The sequence below is a fragment of the Phoca vitulina genome, unplaced genomic scaffold, assembly GCF_004348235.1.
Source record: "Phoca vitulina isolate PV1807 unplaced genomic scaffold, GSC_HSeal_1.0 scaffold3, whole genome shotgun sequence".
In the NCBI taxonomy this organism is placed as follows: Eukaryota; Metazoa; Chordata; class Mammalia; order Carnivora; family Phocidae; genus Phoca; species Phoca vitulina.
Genome location: NW_022589706.1, coordinates 60292681 through 60310021, shown reverse-complemented (window position 1 = coordinate 60310021; position 17341 = coordinate 60292681). Strand labels below are relative to the sequence as shown.

The 17341-nt window shown below is 40.4% G+C and overlaps 1 protein-coding gene across 8 annotated transcripts in view; it reads left to right on the top strand.

Moving 5' to 3' along the window:
• Positions 1-17341, top strand: part of RASGEF1B (RasGEF domain family member 1B) — a 632176-nt gene that overhangs the window by 584621 nt on the left and 30214 nt on the right. Inside the window, exons 1-2 of one of the 8 annotated variants that reach the window (XM_032400633.1) lie at positions 9769-9917; positions 10489-10606. The exons of 6 other annotated variants lie outside the window; for them this stretch is intronic. The gene's annotated coding sequence lies outside the window, so the exon portion shown is untranslated. Of the gene's footprint in view, positions 1-9768; positions 9918-10488; positions 10607-17341 lie in introns of those variants that run through there. One more of the 8 variants, XM_032400632.1, reaches the window with a different exon arrangement.

The following is a 17341-nucleotide window of genomic DNA, read 5'->3' as shown; positions in this document are numbered from 1 at the left end:
TAGATCAAGAGGTAGCAATATTCTCACTTATTTATTCAATAGATATCGAACACCTACTATACACCAAGTATTGCTGTGGGCATTGATTGGTGTTATAGATAAGGTGTTTGTTTACATGTACTTTTTATTCTAATTATTCTATTAAAATGTTTATTCCAAATTTAATTCTAGTAGTAATTACATAAATGGATAAATAAGGTGATTTTAGAGAGTGCCAATATGATCCTAAGGGTTCCTTGAAGGGCCTCTTCATTCTTAGAAATGACCTAGAACTAACCTATACTGACAATATTCATGACTGACTCCTTGTCCTACAGGTCTTGCTTCCAGAGAAGGCTTCCTTGACCACCTCTGAGAAGGCCCCCACAGCTGTTCTCCATCCCAGTAATGACCACCATCTGTGATGATTGGCTGTTTATTTATTTCCTTGTTTTAAGTCTGTCTTGCCCACCTGGAGGGAGGCCCCATGACAGACAGAGGGAACCTTGTCTGTTTTGTTCTCATTGGGTTCCCAATACGTTTTCCAGGGCCTGGCCCATGGAAGTTTCTCTTTTCAGTAAATATCTGTGGAATTAGGGCAACTGCCCATCCCAATTTGTCCGGAGCTGAAGATCTGCCCAAAACATGTGGTTTTCAGTGCTAAAACCAGCACAATCCCAAGTGAATTGGAGTGGTCAGATCACCCTACATGGAATGCATATCCTTTGGATAAGAAATTAGTCCCAGACCTGCCATTATTGAAGTTGAATCTCAGATCTCATAAACCAGACCCAGAGCAGAGCTGTCACTGTGCCATGATATAGTTACTGGTAGTCACTGCCTCTAGTGTAGGCCAAGCCTCAGGGAAAAATGAAAGTAGATGCCCAGGGACTCTTTCAAACATCACGATCACTAATAATGCAGACATTGAACTCCAGGGAAAGTATATGCCCACAGTCATAAGGTCAGTGGGGTTAGGTCAAGTCTATCACTTCTGGTCCTCTTCAAGCCTCTTGCCTGGCTGCTGAGTTATCCAGTTGGAACTAGTCTAAAAACTAACAAAAACTTAATATGAAGTAGCATTTGACAGTGGGAAAACACCTCTGAAATCATGTCATCCAATCCCCTCATTTTACAGTTGAGGAAACTCAGAATCTGAGTGTCAACTTCCTTAGTGGAGAGTCAAGTTTTATAGGATCTTCTTTATTTGTTCCCACACAGACCAGGGTCCCTTTGAAATACTGGTCACTGCTCTTGCTCTCTAGGTGAGAAAATGTGTCCCTTCCATTGTTTGCTCTCAACTAGCTGTCCTGTTTTGCATTTCTTTCCTCATTGTGTGTGCTCTGGAACAAGTTCTGCTAGCCTTTTTTGCAAATGACTTATTTCAATATACTGGTTGTTTCTTCTCAAAAGAATTCCTGTTTAACAGGTTCAAATATTCCCTCATGCCCTAAAAACTTCTGTAAAAATTTCTAGGGCCTAATCGGCATCTTACTTGTCAGGTGAGATGTTCCTGGAGTTTATGTCATTGAGATACACTTTAAAGGACTGGTTCCAGCATTATATATGGGTTTTTCCTTACCAAAGGAAAGACACAGATAAAAATTCACATTCATTTTTATTTTTTTTGTGTTGTGAATCAAAAAATGACAATATGTCTGCCATTAGCCTTCATGTGAGAGTGGGGGCAGGGCTAACCCAAATCGCATCTATTTAGAGATATTTTCAAAACAGTATGTCCTAGTTCAACTATTTTGGGAAAAAATACAACTTGTTAGTATTTTAGAAGTTAGAAAGTTTGGATTCACAACTGCCTTTTATAATATCTGGTGTTTAACTTTTAACTTAGGAAGGAAGAGCATTTCAAAAAAAAGTTTATGAGTTCTGAAAAAACACAACAAAACAGAACAACTTAAGACAAATGTTTTATTTATCTGGGGAAACTTTATTCAAACTGAGGCATTTTATTTGGCCCTCTGTTATAAATTTCTTGCTGTGAGAGGTATGAAGTTCATACTTCCATAAAGAAGGCCTTGGTCTTTCTCAGGCTTATTTCCTTACAAGCTTTCTCTTAGGAGATAATCTCTTTGAAATCACTGAGCAATAGTCTGGGCCAGAGAATTCCTCTTTTCTTCCAATCTCCCCAAACTCCACCTCTACAAGCAACAGCTATGTCCTTCCGCCCCACTGACTCATCCGAACACATCTCCAAACATATACTTTGACTCTCTTAACAGACCTGACGTAAATGGACCATTCCATGAATAGGGAGACATGTCCATATATTCAACCTCCATTTTCCTTTAGTTCTTGACCACTCTTCAGAGACAGCTAATAGGAGACAATTATGTGAATAATTGTAGATTCTAAAATTATCACTAGTTAATTCCGGGCCCTGGAAATGTTAATCATATGCTAGTGGTGTTAGTCTGGGGGAGATTTGACTTTAAAGCAGGTCTCAGTCAAGAATCAAAGCTCTTTTTTGTGTATACTCACAATATGCACCACTGTCTGAGAGGGGATACATGCGACCACACCAAAGAGCAAGAGGAAGCTAATTTTGATAAACTATGTGAGATGTATAATATTCTTTAACAAACCTTTCACACATTATACTTTTGTATGGTGAGACCAAATAAAACTCTCTGCACTTTTGATTGACAGTCATACTTTGTGATTAATCCGTGAGCAGAACAAGGTAAAACAGTAATGTCACCAGTATAGATTGCCTTAAAACGTAAGCTTTAAATATAGAAGTTTAAGGTTATGCAGGATAGCTATATGAAACTACCCAGCTGTAATTATAAAAATTTGGGTTTTTTTTTTAGAAATTTACAAAATTTTAAAAAAGTATAAACACTTGTGCACCCACCACCCACAAATGATAATAATGTTTTGTCATATCTGCTCTCTTTCTTTATGAAAGATATCAAACACTACACAAAAAATTGAAGCCCCCTTTGCCTCCATCCTAGTCCCACCTCCACCCCTTCTCAGAGACAACTGTTCTTTCTAATTCGCTAATGAAATACAGTTAAACTATATGATCTGCTCCATTTGTTTTTGTGCAGAAAATGTATTTAACATTGTTTTCCATAGCAATATATAAACATATACACAGAAATGCTGGTTTTCCAATGGAAATATTATTTAAGTGTCAAAATAAATATTTGGATATTTTACCAAATTAAACTTCACAGAATTATCTAGAAATCACAACAATGCTGTAATACTTTTTAAAAACGATATCATCTTATTAAAATCAATTATTTTGGGACGCCTGGGTGGCTCAGTTGGTTAAGCGTCTGCCTTCGGCTCAGGTCATGATCCCAGGGTCCTGGGATCGAGTCCCGCATCGGGCTCCCTGCTCCGCGGGGAGCCTGCTTCTCCCTCTGCCTCTGCCTCTCTCTCTCTCTCTCTCTCTCTCATGAATAAATAAATAAAATCTTTAAAAAAATAAAATAAAATAAAATAAAATCAATTATTTTAGTAGATGAAAGAGAAAATATGCTAGGTATATGTTTTCATGGTGATAACAGTAAATGTTTATTAGAGAAGCTTTTTTGATCAACATAATTTCTTGAATATACTTTATGATGTCTGATGAATAGTTGATGCCATGGTTACTTTAATGATAAAGCAACTGAGAGTTTACTATTTTACTATCTTGAATATTAAATAAGATAAATGGTATTAGCAATATTTAGAGAATTCTAATGAAAAGTACTAGCAGCATCTAGAGAATTCTCCTTTATCATTTCATCAAGAAATATTTACTATCTTGAGAATATTTGTCATCAGTATTTGAAAACAAATTGTACCTTCTACAGTGTCCTAGTAGCTCCATAGATGTCAGCCCTGCAGAAATAATTAGGAAATAAAATCATGTAGTTTTTGAAGTTTTGGGCTTATCATCCAGGCTCTTTGACTTACATAACTTTGCTATTATCTTGTTGGATGGCCTTGGAAAGATCATTTAATCTCTCTAGAATTCAATTTCCTTTCAAAAATGCTTTGGTTGGTGGCATGGGGGTGGGGAAAGATTAAAAGAGATGGTCATTAATATTTCTACCGGTTCTAAAATTTTATTATTCTATTATTCATTTTTTCCCTTCCCACTCAATGTTCTAGGACATAGATTGGTAATTAGTCAAAACTGAGGGGATCTTCTAGCAAAGTAATCAGACTTAACATTAAAGGCTATAAGAATTTGAAACTTAATTCATTTTAAGATCAATTTATTCACAAGAAAGCAGACAAAAACCGCTAGAAAGAGAAAGCAGAAATAGAGAAATACATTTATATTTACTATTCGCTATAAAGATTTTATAGGATGAATACTTACCTACACAAACTCATGTTAAACAATGTTGGACTTACACTCAAAACAGCATTACATTTTGTCAAAATGATGCATGTTTAAGGTTATAAAATATTTCTTTGTGCAGAAAAAAATAAGTCACTATGCAATATATAACCAATGAAGATGATGAGATTGTCTCATAACCTTATGATCAGGCCAAGTTATATTATTTCTCAATATCAATATCCCTCCTGAGGATATTACAAATAATTACGTTGTATGAGTAAATAAGAATTGGCAAATGAGTGAAACAGTAATGCTGGTGAAAAATAGTAACTTTGCCTTTCAGCAGTTCTTATCTAGCATAAACGAGATCCATTAATTTTTTACATCTCCCTGGGGGATTTTGAAAACCTACTATATCTGTTGTGGAATTTCCCATGGGGTCATTACATTCTTCTGTACAACTTAAGGTCTGAGAGATAAAAAGTGGCAGTGATAGAGAATCACATGGGTCTGTGGAAGAGACTTCCCTGGAGTTATCTTTTTTAGTCAGTTCCTTTGTCCTTAGGAGTATCTTCTTAGCAAGTTTAAATGAATAACTATCTGTAATATTTTTAGTGATCCCAGGAAAGAGAAATATATGCCTCTGTAATGAAACCGTCAGGATTAAATGACCCTCACAGACCCAATGCTCTCCCCAAATGAGATAGTGGCTGTGAAAAAACATTGTAAACTATAATAAATGTTGGGAATTACTATTGAGATGATCATTCCAAGACTGACCCAAGCATGTGTTTCATCACAAAAATTCCTTCTAAATGGCAGGTCTATAAAAGTGTTCGTGCAGTTGGGCAGGGACTCAAGATCTTCAATATCTAAATCTTCATGTCCGGCCTTCATCATCCTTCCCTCAGGTTCCAGGGAAATGCAGGTACACAGGTCAATGCCAAACACATAAACACTTTTCATTACTATGAAATTCTAGTGTGGTCCCCTAGTGAGCTAGGTTGGCCCATAGACAGAATTCCTTTCATTCAGGGTAGAAGCAGGAAGAGGGCATGGCACCAAAGCATGCAAAGCAGCCTCCTTCGGCCTTTCAGTCTAGGCTCTCAGGTGCTAAGGAAAGGGAAGCCCAGGAGAAGCCCACTGAATAGCAAGGGGAAGTCAAGGAGTTTTCTCTAAGGTCTAGAGCTGGGCTGATCTAACTGGCCTGTCCAACATCTTGCACAGTAATCAACATAACCATTGCAGCCCTGTGGGAAAGAGTCCAAAGAGAGGGGATCCCAAAAAATGAGTCCTGTGGCTCCAAAATATTTTTGTCTTGACTTAGCCATATCACCATAGTATTTCCTCATCCCATGTGAAAGGGGTGGGGCCGGAAGTGGAATAGCTATATTTCATATTAACAGACCTTGCTTAGGAACTGTTACGCGATTTTCCCAAAATTGCATTTGGTCATTCTTCGTGTTTTTGCTTTATAAAATTCTCATGAATCTTTTGTTAAAATACAAGACAGGCAATGTACATCATACTTAGTCGGTTTGTCTTCCTTGGCTTTGAAAGTGAGAAGGCCATGGTTGTGGTCTAGATTAACTGTTGATAAGTAGGGTGATTAGTGCCTTTGTTTTCTTACCTGTATAAGCTTGGACTAAAATGCCTTATGCTTAAACTGTTCATCTCCATATTCCAGAGTGACACCGAGAAAATAAATGAAAGAGAAAATGTTGAAGTGTTTTGGAGAGTTACTTGGCCATTTCACAAGGCCTTTTAAGATCCAGAGAGAGGGAATTCAATGCTGAAAAAAGGCTGCTATTCCACCTTGGATATCTTTAATGTTTTTCTTACACTGAAGCTGTGATCCATTCCCTTATTCTTTTCTCTCTTTAGTCCTATTTTGTGCTCTGGAGCCTCATTCGTCTTTCACAGGGCAAGTTTTACATATTTGAAGGCAGTTATGCTTTGTGAGATTTTCATTTAAAGTTCAAGTGTTTTAAGAAAATCTTAAACTGGGGCTCCTGTGTGGCTCAGTTGGTTGAGCATCTGACTTTTGATTTTGGCCCAGGTCATGATCTCAGGGTCCTGAGATCAAGCCCCGCGTTGGGCTCCATGCTCAGTGCAGAGTCTGCTTGAGTTTTTCACCCTTTGCTCCTCCCCCTGCTCTTTCTCTCTCTCTCTCAAATAAAAAAATAAATCCTTAAAAAAAAGAAAATCATAAATCACAAATTAATATTGAACTTGTGTCTCGGACAAATAATAAACATTGCTTTCCAATGAAAACAACTCTAGCTTAAATACATATATCTACTAGTTTTAACAACAATATCTTAGACATGTAAAATGAGTCAAATTAATGGTATATTTTTTCAGACATTATTTCATAAATCTTACAGTCAGTAATTAAATCCATTTTATAGAGTAGAAAGACCAGAGCACTGGAATCAGAGAGACACAGGTTTAATTTATGGCTTCTTCAGCTATATGGCCGTGGCAAGTTACATACCTTCCTAAGCATCATTCCTTCATCTCAGAAGTGGAGAAAATAGTACCTATCTCTCAGAGTTTTGTCAAGTATCAAAGATGATGTAAGTAAAAAAAGTAACACCAATACAGTGAAATACTCAACAGAAGGTAAAAGGAGTGAACAACATCAATATATATCAACATGGATAGATGAGCAAAGTCAAAAGTTGGAGGGAACACATTGAGAAACAGAATAAGATGGATTGTACAATAACATTTAGGTAAATTTACTCATGTGGTACTCACATAAAACAATACCATCATTGTGCATGAAAGGCGGATTGGAAAACACACTAAATACATTGTGAAAGAGTAAGTGCCTTTGGAATGGTGAAAACTAGGACTTTAGAGGGGAAATGAAAGAGACTAATAATATAAAATAAATATATTAAAATAATAAAATTTGAAAAAGAGTGTTAGACATGGATTAGTCATGATGATTGCTCTAATTTTGTGCACTTGAAGTCCAAGAGGAAAATAAGAGAAAAATATGTTTAGTACAGGGCCTGCCATATACTTGAAGCTCCATACAAGTGGCTATTATTGAGTATCCTACTCAGCAGGGCTTTATTTGCATCAATGTGACTGGTTTTATAGAGCTCACCAACATCTGTAGGGGTAAAAATTGAGGCAATGGAGTCAAAAGACCAGAAAGAAACTATGGGAAGCAGAACACCAAAGAAATATCTTTTCATGATAGAGAATAATTGATACCTAATCATCACAGCTTTTATGGAGTACTTACCATTTACTAGGCATTAATTAAGTCAGCCAATACCTATTTATCGAGTGACTATTGTGTTAGACACTGTTCTAGACACTGGAAATACAGCAGGAAATCAACAACTACAATGACAACAACAAACCCTGCTGTTTTGGAGCTTATATTCTAGCAAGGGGAGAGAGCAATAATAAGTAAAATATACAATATGTTAAATGGTGGTAAATCCTATAGAGGAAACAACAATGAAAGGAGGGAAGGACGCTGTGGAGAGGGGGTCAGGGAAGGCTTCTCTGAGGGACATTGCTCCAAACCCACTTCATTTATTAACTCTTTTAATGGATCTTCTCAATATGCTGTGAAGAAGTTACTTTTATAAACTATGACTGCTGTTTTCATATGAGCAAACTGGGGCCCAGGGTCTCTTGTAAGGTTTGATAACTGGCTAAGCCATAGGACAGGATCAAAATTTGGGCCACCCAGCTCTGGAGCTGTCCCCGTATGTATCACCTCTCATACAGGGAGCTGGAAGGGGCCGTGAGGGATCCACCAGAATGGGGAACAGGAACGTGGTTTGGTAAAACATTAAATCAATGCTATCACTGTGTCCATTTTATATTTTGAGAATCTAAAATAAACATCTTTTGTTTCGGTGAGAAAACACTTAAGAAAGTAAAACAGGGCAAAATCTTCTGGGGTGGTGGGTGGGTGTATCCAGAGGTTATAAAGGATATGCTAAACACTTCCACTAAGAAATCCTGATTTACTCCAACCCTTTTAATTAATTGCTACAGACTCAGGAACCTCAGTATTGCACATGGCTTGCACAACCTCAGATGGCTTGTTTGTTACAGAACCAGGATGGAAAACTGAGCTTGAAAGACGAAACAACCAGCACAACCGCAGCTAGGCTGGGCAGCCAGAACCTCTGTGCCTCTCTGAATGGCCGACTCCCACCAAGCCTTTTGGGCTGCATGGTTTCTCCTTTAACCTGCAGAGAGGCTGAGTGAATTACTGAGTTGGAGAGACCCATTTGCAGGAGAAAAGGAAAGAGTATAATTAGAGGAAGAGAAGTGAAAGGAGGCACAGATGAAGAAAATGAGGGGAAGAATCAGCTAAGAATAGGCAAGGTGAACTTGAAGATGACCATTTCCAGGCTAGGAAGGAGGAGGGAGAGAAGGAGGATGGAGCCAGGACAAAAAGGGTTCCTCTAGCTCAGTAATCCTAATTATAGTCCTATAAGACAGGTATGAATAGTGTTGTTTTTTATATATGGGAAAACTGAAGCTCAGAAAAGCTACTTTACTTACTCAAGGTCATGTAGCTAGCAAGAGAGTCTCTGGATGCTTCAATTTTTTTCTTTCCATGCGTCCCTTTCTTCCCTTGTTTCCATCGTTTCTTCCCTTCAGTCTCTTTTATTTGTACAAGGTGAAGTATTGAGGTTTTTGCCTTTTTTCTAAAATAGTTATCAAGTATCCAATGATAGAGTATGTGGTTACCATGACAACACAGCCTTTACTGAGGACTGGCCTCCCCGCCTTGCCTCCAGAGTCATATTTCACAGCACAGATTCCCTTCCTTCGTGGAACTTGTAAGAGCCGCAATTTTATATTTTGTTTGGGTGACCATTTGCTTAACGTTTGTCGTCCACCAGACGGGCTGTAAGCTTCAGAAGAGCAGCGACCTGCCTACTTTTGCCTAGAGCATGCCCTCAGCGTTTTGCACAATGCCTAGCCGTCGGGCTCTGCGTAAATATTTGCTAAGCAAATGTTCTTGTGGTTTCTCTCAGCTCTCTTCTGAAAGTACATGGACAGTAACCTTTAGCTCATAATTATGTTAATAGATACTGTATAACGAGTCGGGCCGGTATTTACAGGTAGTACACAGGTAAATGAACACGCACACATACACACACACATACACATGACTTCACAAACAGCCCCGGGCAGGCGGACTCAGAAAGAAACACACGCCATCTGAGCGGGCCGAACCCACTCAGGTAAACACCGCTGCGCCGGGCTCGGCCGGCCTCCGCAGCGTGGGAGGGCACCCGGGCGACGGTGGCGGGGCCGGAGTCCCGGGCGCCCTGCGACGCGTGGGCGGGTCCCGGGCTCCGGGGGCGGTGGCGGCGTGGGCGGTGAGCTGCGCCGCGATTGGCTCGCGCCTGCCGGGGCGGGGCGGGGCTGGCGGCGGGAGGCGGGCACTCGGAGCGAAGGGGGTGTGCGCCGCGGCTGAGGCCGTAGTTTCAGTATAAACAAGGCACCCGACTGGTCGCGCGGATTTTTTTTTTTTTTTCCCTCTTCGCGCGCGCTTTAGCTCCCTGTTCTCTGGTCGCGCTTGTGGGTGCGCGGCAAACAGCGGGGGAGCCGAGGACCCGGGGTCCATCTGCAGGTGGGTTGTTCCCTGGCCAGGCATTCTCCCGGAGGGACCGGAGCCTGGCGGCGGGAATGTGCGGCCGTGCTGCCCTCTGCGCTCTCCCAGACGGCCGGCCCGGGAGCTGCGCTCCGAGCAAGCCTGGCTCTCAGGCGCCCCAGCTGCCGGGTGCGCCTCGAAGAGGCGGGAGAATCGGGGCGACCAAATGCTCTCTGGCACAAAGCACCTGGCAAAAGCTAGAGACCGAGGGAGTCCCCTGCCTGGCCGCCGAGGGCGCCTGGGGCTGCCCCGGGAGCGGACCCGGTGCCAACAGGTGCGGGGCCGAGCCGCTGGGGCCCGGGCAGGGACAAGCTTGCGTTTTGCTTTGCTGCTCTCGCCCCGATCCCGCAGCCAGGCCTTATGCTTGAAATCTTGGTAGTTTTTGAGGATTTGTCTGAGTTCTAGTCGCGTTCATCCTTTCATCTCCTTTCCAGAGCGCTGCTAGGCTGTTTCCTTCTACTACTTGGCTAGTTTCGTGTGTGTTGGGGGTGGGGGGGAGGATTGTTTATTTTTGGTGTGGGTGCCCTATAATCTAAGCTCTGATTCTTAGGAAAGGACAGGAAACAGAAGTCATGTGCTTGCCACTGACGAGGCGATAGTTGTTCATTCCTCCGTTCACCTGGCGAATTTGGGACACACCGAGTCTCCTGGGTTTTGCCCGAGCTCAGGTGAGTCGCCTCGAGACACCTGGCTAGATTATAATAACGTCAGCCGAAGTACCTAGGAGGCTTGCGGCAGCCAGCATAAGAAAAGCTCCACTTTCTAGGGGAACCGTGGGAACAACTTCAGTGCTGTACAAGAGCAAAGGGGGAGACGGGGGTGGGGGTGGGGGGGTCTGGTGTGTACACACCTGTGCGTGTGTGTGTGTGTGTGTGTCCGCATCCGCGTACCACTTGAGCATTGTTTGAGTATTGTTTCGCACCTTACCCCAATCGAACTGACGCAGTTCAGGCTAAAGCAAGGTAGCTAAGTCCTCTGACAGTGCAGAGGGTGGTCCAAGTGATGTAAATAGCAGGAGGAAATCTCTAGGGCGCGCCGTTCTCTTGTGAATGTGGAGGTGCCCATCTTTGCCAATGAATTCGGTGGGTATAGATGAATATGCGCACAAATTTGTGTATGTGTGTTTGGGCCCAGCATGTCTCCAAGGAGTCCATCGTCAGCAGCACCATGTGACAGCGGCCAGGAACTGCTGGTGTGCGTAGATCTATATTTAGCCCTGGGTGATCTCCAAAGGCCGAGGGAGGGTCTCTGAACTGGGTGCATAAAGGGGAAGAGTCTAGGGATCAGGGTGTTGCACTCTTGAATAATGTCTGGTACAGTCAGACTCAGATGGGGTGAATAATTATTCTTTCCTCTTGGAGACAGCAGCCAGAGCTTGGCATGTGATAGCTATGTCTCAATTTAAAGCATAGTTGGACCACTGTGATAAAACCTACGCTAATAAACAAGGAGGTTACAATTAACCAGAGTGTATGCCTCATTGGAGATTTGGGAGGAATATAGCTGATCAGGTGAGGTTTGGGGTAAATATAGAATTGATTTTCAAAAAGAAATACAAATAAAATTTTTTGGCTGTTGAGATTTTCATAACAGAATAAAAGAATGGCAGCTTGTTAGATCCTATCATTAGTGGTTATTTTAATTTTGGGGGGACAGTTGTTGGGCCACTTTTGACAGAAATCAGGGTTCACAAGCATTGCTGTATTATTCCTTTAAGCAGATTTTCTGGCAAAGATGAGAAGATCAGCTACTGACTAGCAAGTTTCTTGTTGGCATTATTCTACTACATGTCGGTCAATCCTTTGTTTTCCTGGAGGTGGCAACATTTCTGGCGACTAAGCATACTGGCCTTGTACTTTCCAGTTGTCTAATGGAGTGTTAAATTCTTAGAATTTATTTCTCCCATGGTTCACTTTCAGTCTTGCTCCATTTTATGTGGTCCACAAGACATTTTCTCTGATATTACCACACCTGATACCTGAGATCACACTGTCTTTTGGAATAGAAAATCACCAGAAAGCATTTACAATTGTTTTCTTTTTTACCCCAGTTTAGCATCTAATCTAATATAGTCTTAGGTCTATATTACTTAATGTTTCTAAAAATGTATTATTTATCATAATACATATTTCTTATATTATTAGTAACATTACATTCTGATAATCTAAAATTAACCACCGGCTAATAAAGTACAATAGACCCTTTCAAAAAAATAACAATTAAATAACTCCTATCTAGGAAGAAGAAATGAAGGGGAGAAGCTGGGTGAGTGTCTCTACAGGGTAAGGTACCCAATAATGGCACAGGAAATGAGGGAATCAAGATTAGCAATCTCCAAAGGCTACCTGGAAGAAGTGGACTTTGGAGAAGCAATTTGGATGGCCCCAGCAAGTCTCCCTGAGACAGGAGGTGGGGAAAAGAAGGTATTCCCCCTTACTTAGAGAAGAATTTGGAATTCCTGAAGCAGGGATTGAGAATCTTGATTCTGATGCCACAAATAATAAATGGAAAAGACATTATAACGTATTGTGAAGTCTTAAAGAGACAAATTGTACTGTTGAAAATACTGCTTAAGATTTGTGGCATTTTTGATGTTCGTGGTTGAATTTAGGTGTTGCCTCCTCACCCCCTTCACTTTTCTAGAACGACAGTTGTCCTTTTTTTGGTTCTCCAGTTAAACCTACTAAAAAAAAATAGATCTATACAGCCCTTGATTATCTTAAAATAACAGATATTGTAGCCTAGTGCTCTGGACAGATTTCTGCCCTGGGATTAGGGAGATGAGTCCTGGGGCCGTCACAAGCTGTTTGTTCTCTCCCTCTACCTGCAATATCTATAAAGTTGGTCGGGTGTTGAACTAGACGATCTATGAGTCCCTTTTAGTTCTGTGACAACTGCTTGATTTTGCTATATTATCCCTTCATGCATTTGTACCCTAGATGAGGTGGAAGATGAAAGATGAAGTGTCTGCAATTAGATGTTCAGCTACTTTCTGGGTGTAGGGAAATGAAGAGAAGAGAGTGAAGTTTCTTTGTATTGATAACAACTATGTAGAGATTTAATATTTTCTTGACCTCCTTTTTGCTTTTGTTTTTCTCCTATAAGTGTATTAAAAAATACTAATTATCAAGAAAGTTGAGTCAGAAATTTTTTTTGACTTAAGTCAGTGTTACCGTTTATGAAATTTTTAAAAAAGATTTTATTTATTTATTTGAGAGCCAGAGCCCAAGCGTAAGGGGCAGAGGGAGCGGGAGAGACTCTCAAGCAGACTCCCCGCTGAGCACGGAGTCTGATGCAGGGCTGTGTCTCATGACCCTGAGATCATGACCTGAGCCGAAACCAAGAGAGTCAGATGCTTAACTGACTGAGCCACCCGGGCATCCCACCATTTATGAAATTTTTAACTGGCCTCTGACCTAGGTTTTTTCCTTAGGTTTATATATTTACTATTCCGTTTCAAGGTATGTCTATATCTAGAAGTCATTCATTTGATTCAAATTTTATTAGGAAGCCCTCGTATGAAAATCAGTTTCACACAGAGAAAATACAAATTAGCCTTGTAGGGAAGGAAAACACTTTACAGACCGCCAGGATCATTCTATTTATCAAAAAGAGAAGAATGGAGGGGGAGGAATAAGCATAGTTTTTCAAGGACTTGCAGCCAAAAAATAAAATTATCCTAGGAACCATGTTACATAATAAAATGTAAATAGAAAATTCTGCTTGTTTACTAAATGTCCTCACTAAGTATCAGATCATTTTCCTGCTGAAATTAATTGGGTTTAGAAAAATAAACCCTTTTAGTAAAGGATGCTCCCCATATGATATTCTATAATTTGGCTTGAGAGCTATCTATAGATGATCAACCACCTTATATCTGTGCCATCCGGTATGGTAGCCACTAGGCACATGGGGATATTTAAACTTATGTTTAAATTAAACAAAATTAAGAATTGAGTTTCTTAGTTGCGCTAGCCACATTTTAAGTGCTTAATAGCTACTTGCAGCTAATAGCGACTGACTGGACAGTGTAGAAGAGGACCATTTCCAATATCCCAGAAAGTTCAAAGTTCTTTTTGACAGCATGTAATTAGATCAGGATGATTTTGATTGTCCAGAAGATCACTTTTGTCCCCCTGGGAATATGAAATAATTAATTCTCATTGTATTTGGGCACCTAAGACCTACAAAATAAGACCGACTGACTTTTTCAGCCAGTATTTGTTTTCAACTGTACAGCACGAACAGTGCCACTTTCCGAAGCTCAATAATATGCCAAGATCACAAACACCAATTTCTTAGGTTTTTTTCACCCAGAACTCCAGTTGTCCTACATTTCTAAACCAGCACCTGCTGTTAAAGCTGGAAAGCACCAATCTTTTCACAGACCAGGAACGTGGAGCCATCTACTGTTCAGCTCAGGAACTACATGGACGTTGTAGATTCAAAACAATGCATAAAGAATATCAAAGTGTTCTGTGATCTGTTCCCACGCAGTAAAGATTTATCTTGTAGAAAAGTTTTAAATGACTCTCCAGGCCCATTTAGAGTTGCCATGTAGTGAAATGTTGTTTTGTGTTTTAATAAATAAACTGCTAACAAGATATCTCCAAGACAAAAGATGACACATTTTTTAAAGCTTTAATTTCTTCCAAGGAAACCAAAGATAGTAATTATTTGAGTCACAATCCTCTTCCTCCATCAATTAGGAATTAGTAAGGATTTCTTAAGTAGCATCCAGGGTAAATCAAGAAAAATGCAAGTTCTTTTTTTTTTTTTTTTTTTAATGAAAGCCTGTAACATTGGTAAATAATACCACCAATTTCATCATTATGGAGAGAAATAAGACCTTCTTTAATAAAAAATACTCACTTTTCCCTCCTTGAGTATGAAATTTACTAAGCACTTGGGGCTCAGTTCCAAAGAATGTACCTATCTGGGAGTGAGTTCCTTTCTGTTCACGTGCCAAAGAAGTGAGTTGATTTAGAGTTGTCTACTCTGCATTGTTTGTACTCACAGGAACTGTACCTCTTTTCTCAAGGAGGTCAGCAGAAGTGTAGCGTTTCTAGAGTTTCCAGAGCTGTTGCTAGAAATCTCTGCCTTTAGGACTTTCCCTGGCTCAGGAAAATGTGAGAAGATAATCTTCTAGACATTTTCAAGCTCAAAAGAAGCCGTGTTTTAGATAGTGTCAGAAACGTGACTTTTACTTTCACCCTGAGTCAAATCCATAGTTCGTTACCCTCTATGAGCGTGCAGTCCATCCTTGTATCCTGAGATCCAGTGGTGCCAAAAGGAGGCTAGAAGTGCTTGAGAAAACCAGCTGGAGTAAAGCTGAAATATGTGAATCTTTCTCATTCAGCTTTCTGGAACCTCAAATGAGAAAAGGAAGAAGGTGCATCTCACCAAAGTGCAAAGTTCCTTTGGAATCTAGATGGGAATGGGGAAACCGGTAATTCCAGGATATTAAATTAAGCCTCTCCTCACTAAACAAATATACTTTCAAAGTTCAGCTGTGATAGGGAGGCCTTCCTCTACTTCAGTGGGTTTGTTTTTTTAAATTGGGACACATGCCCAGCACTTGAACAGAAACGAAAAGATAGTGATCAATATAAGGGCATTGGATTTGTTAAATATTTCACCAAAGTACTCTATGATGAAATATGGATCGAAAGCTCCCCATGCTTTTTTTTTTTTTTTTTTGAGTCCTACTTTTTCTAGCTCATTCTCTTAAGTGTAAAGGAAATGCTGACTTGACATTCTGGTAGAGATTTACAAAGCACCTACAGCAGATGTTGAAGGATAGCTTTGGATTTAGTTCCCACACCCGTCTTTTCCTCAACCTCTTTTCCAATTTGAAATGTCACCTGAAACCACCTTATCCTGGTGCACCTGCCCCATCATAAATAACATTGTGCAAAAGCAGTCGCTAATTCAAACACAGTCTGCTGTTTAGAAAAAGGCAGCTTTTCATCTGGTGCTTTCGTTGGTTTGAAACCATTAGGCATGCCTTTCAAATCCATTCATCCCTTAAATCACCCAGACCTTGCTTCCTTGCTTCTGGATCAATGTCAGGCTGAACTTTTTCAGAGTCCTTGGAAGAACATGATATATCTTCGTGACTGAATTAGCTGCCCCTGTAACGTATCTAGTCTGTCAACCAACTTTTCAGCTTACCAAGTTAATTTTAAGAAAGAACATTCATCTTGTACACCTGAGTTGGATATATCTTTTACTTCCTTTTGGGAAGTTTTCCAACAGAACCTATGATCTGTATGCTAATTTCATGGCTCTAAGCTTTCTTTTTTTTTTTTTTTTTTAAAGATTTTATTTATTTATTTGAGAGAGAGAGAATGAGAGAGAACGAGTACATGAGAGGGGGGAGGGTCAGAGGGAGAAGAAGCAGACTCCCCGCTGAGCAGGGAGCCCGATGCAGGACTCGATCCAGGGACTCCAGGATCATGACCTGAGCCGAAGGCAGTCGCCCAACCAACTGAGCCACCCAGGCGCCCGGCTCTAAGCTTTCTTTTAGCCTGGTTCATTTTTTTAAAACCCAAAGTCTGTTTCCCACTGTCTCATCGCATCTTTCCCCACCCCAAAGTGCCATCTCAATTTTGGGGGGGGAATACCTGTTTAAATATCTCTACCCAAACCAAAAGTAGTATCATTTTAAAAGCCTCTTTAGCTCCATTTGATTGGCACTACCGGAGAATACAAGTATTCCTTGATTTCTAAGGAGCCAGGCTTGGATGTGCTAGACCAAGCTTCCCTTCAGAACCGCCACGTTCTTCTTCTTTGAAGATGATTAGATAAATCATATGTAGGCTCTGTACAGGTCTGCTCATAATGTTTCTTAAACTGGGGTCTGAACTCTCCGAGGGTATATGCAAACTTGTTGGTACATTTCTCTCAGGGCAGTGTGGGGAGAGGTTTGTGATCTCCCGAGAAGTTAAGAGCCATTGGCCACATTGAATATATTGTTTCCCAGGAAATGATTTTAAGGTGAGAATTGCTTGCGAGGTGAGCCTGTCCTCTGCCTTATCTTATTGGTAGTGATTTGAATAAAGTCAGCAGTTTTTTTTTTTTTTTTTCAAGTATCTCATATAAATCTCTTTTTTTTCCCAAAGGAATTAACTACTTTGAAGTTTGACTTAATAGTAAATTAATGCCAGCATTTACCCTAATGCTGTCGCACATTCTAATTTTGGAAAAGTCAGGTTCTCCCGAACAAGATTTTTGGTTAGCCGATAGGTCTATTGGATTGGGCAAAATCTGCGCTAAGGAAGGGTGGTAGACAGTGGAGAAGTTGGTTTTGAGATTATATTGGAAACGGTGGAGGGGAGTGGATTGAGAGTTTAAAGGACCTTAGAGACAGATGATATTAATTGTGGGAGCTGTAAAAGAAG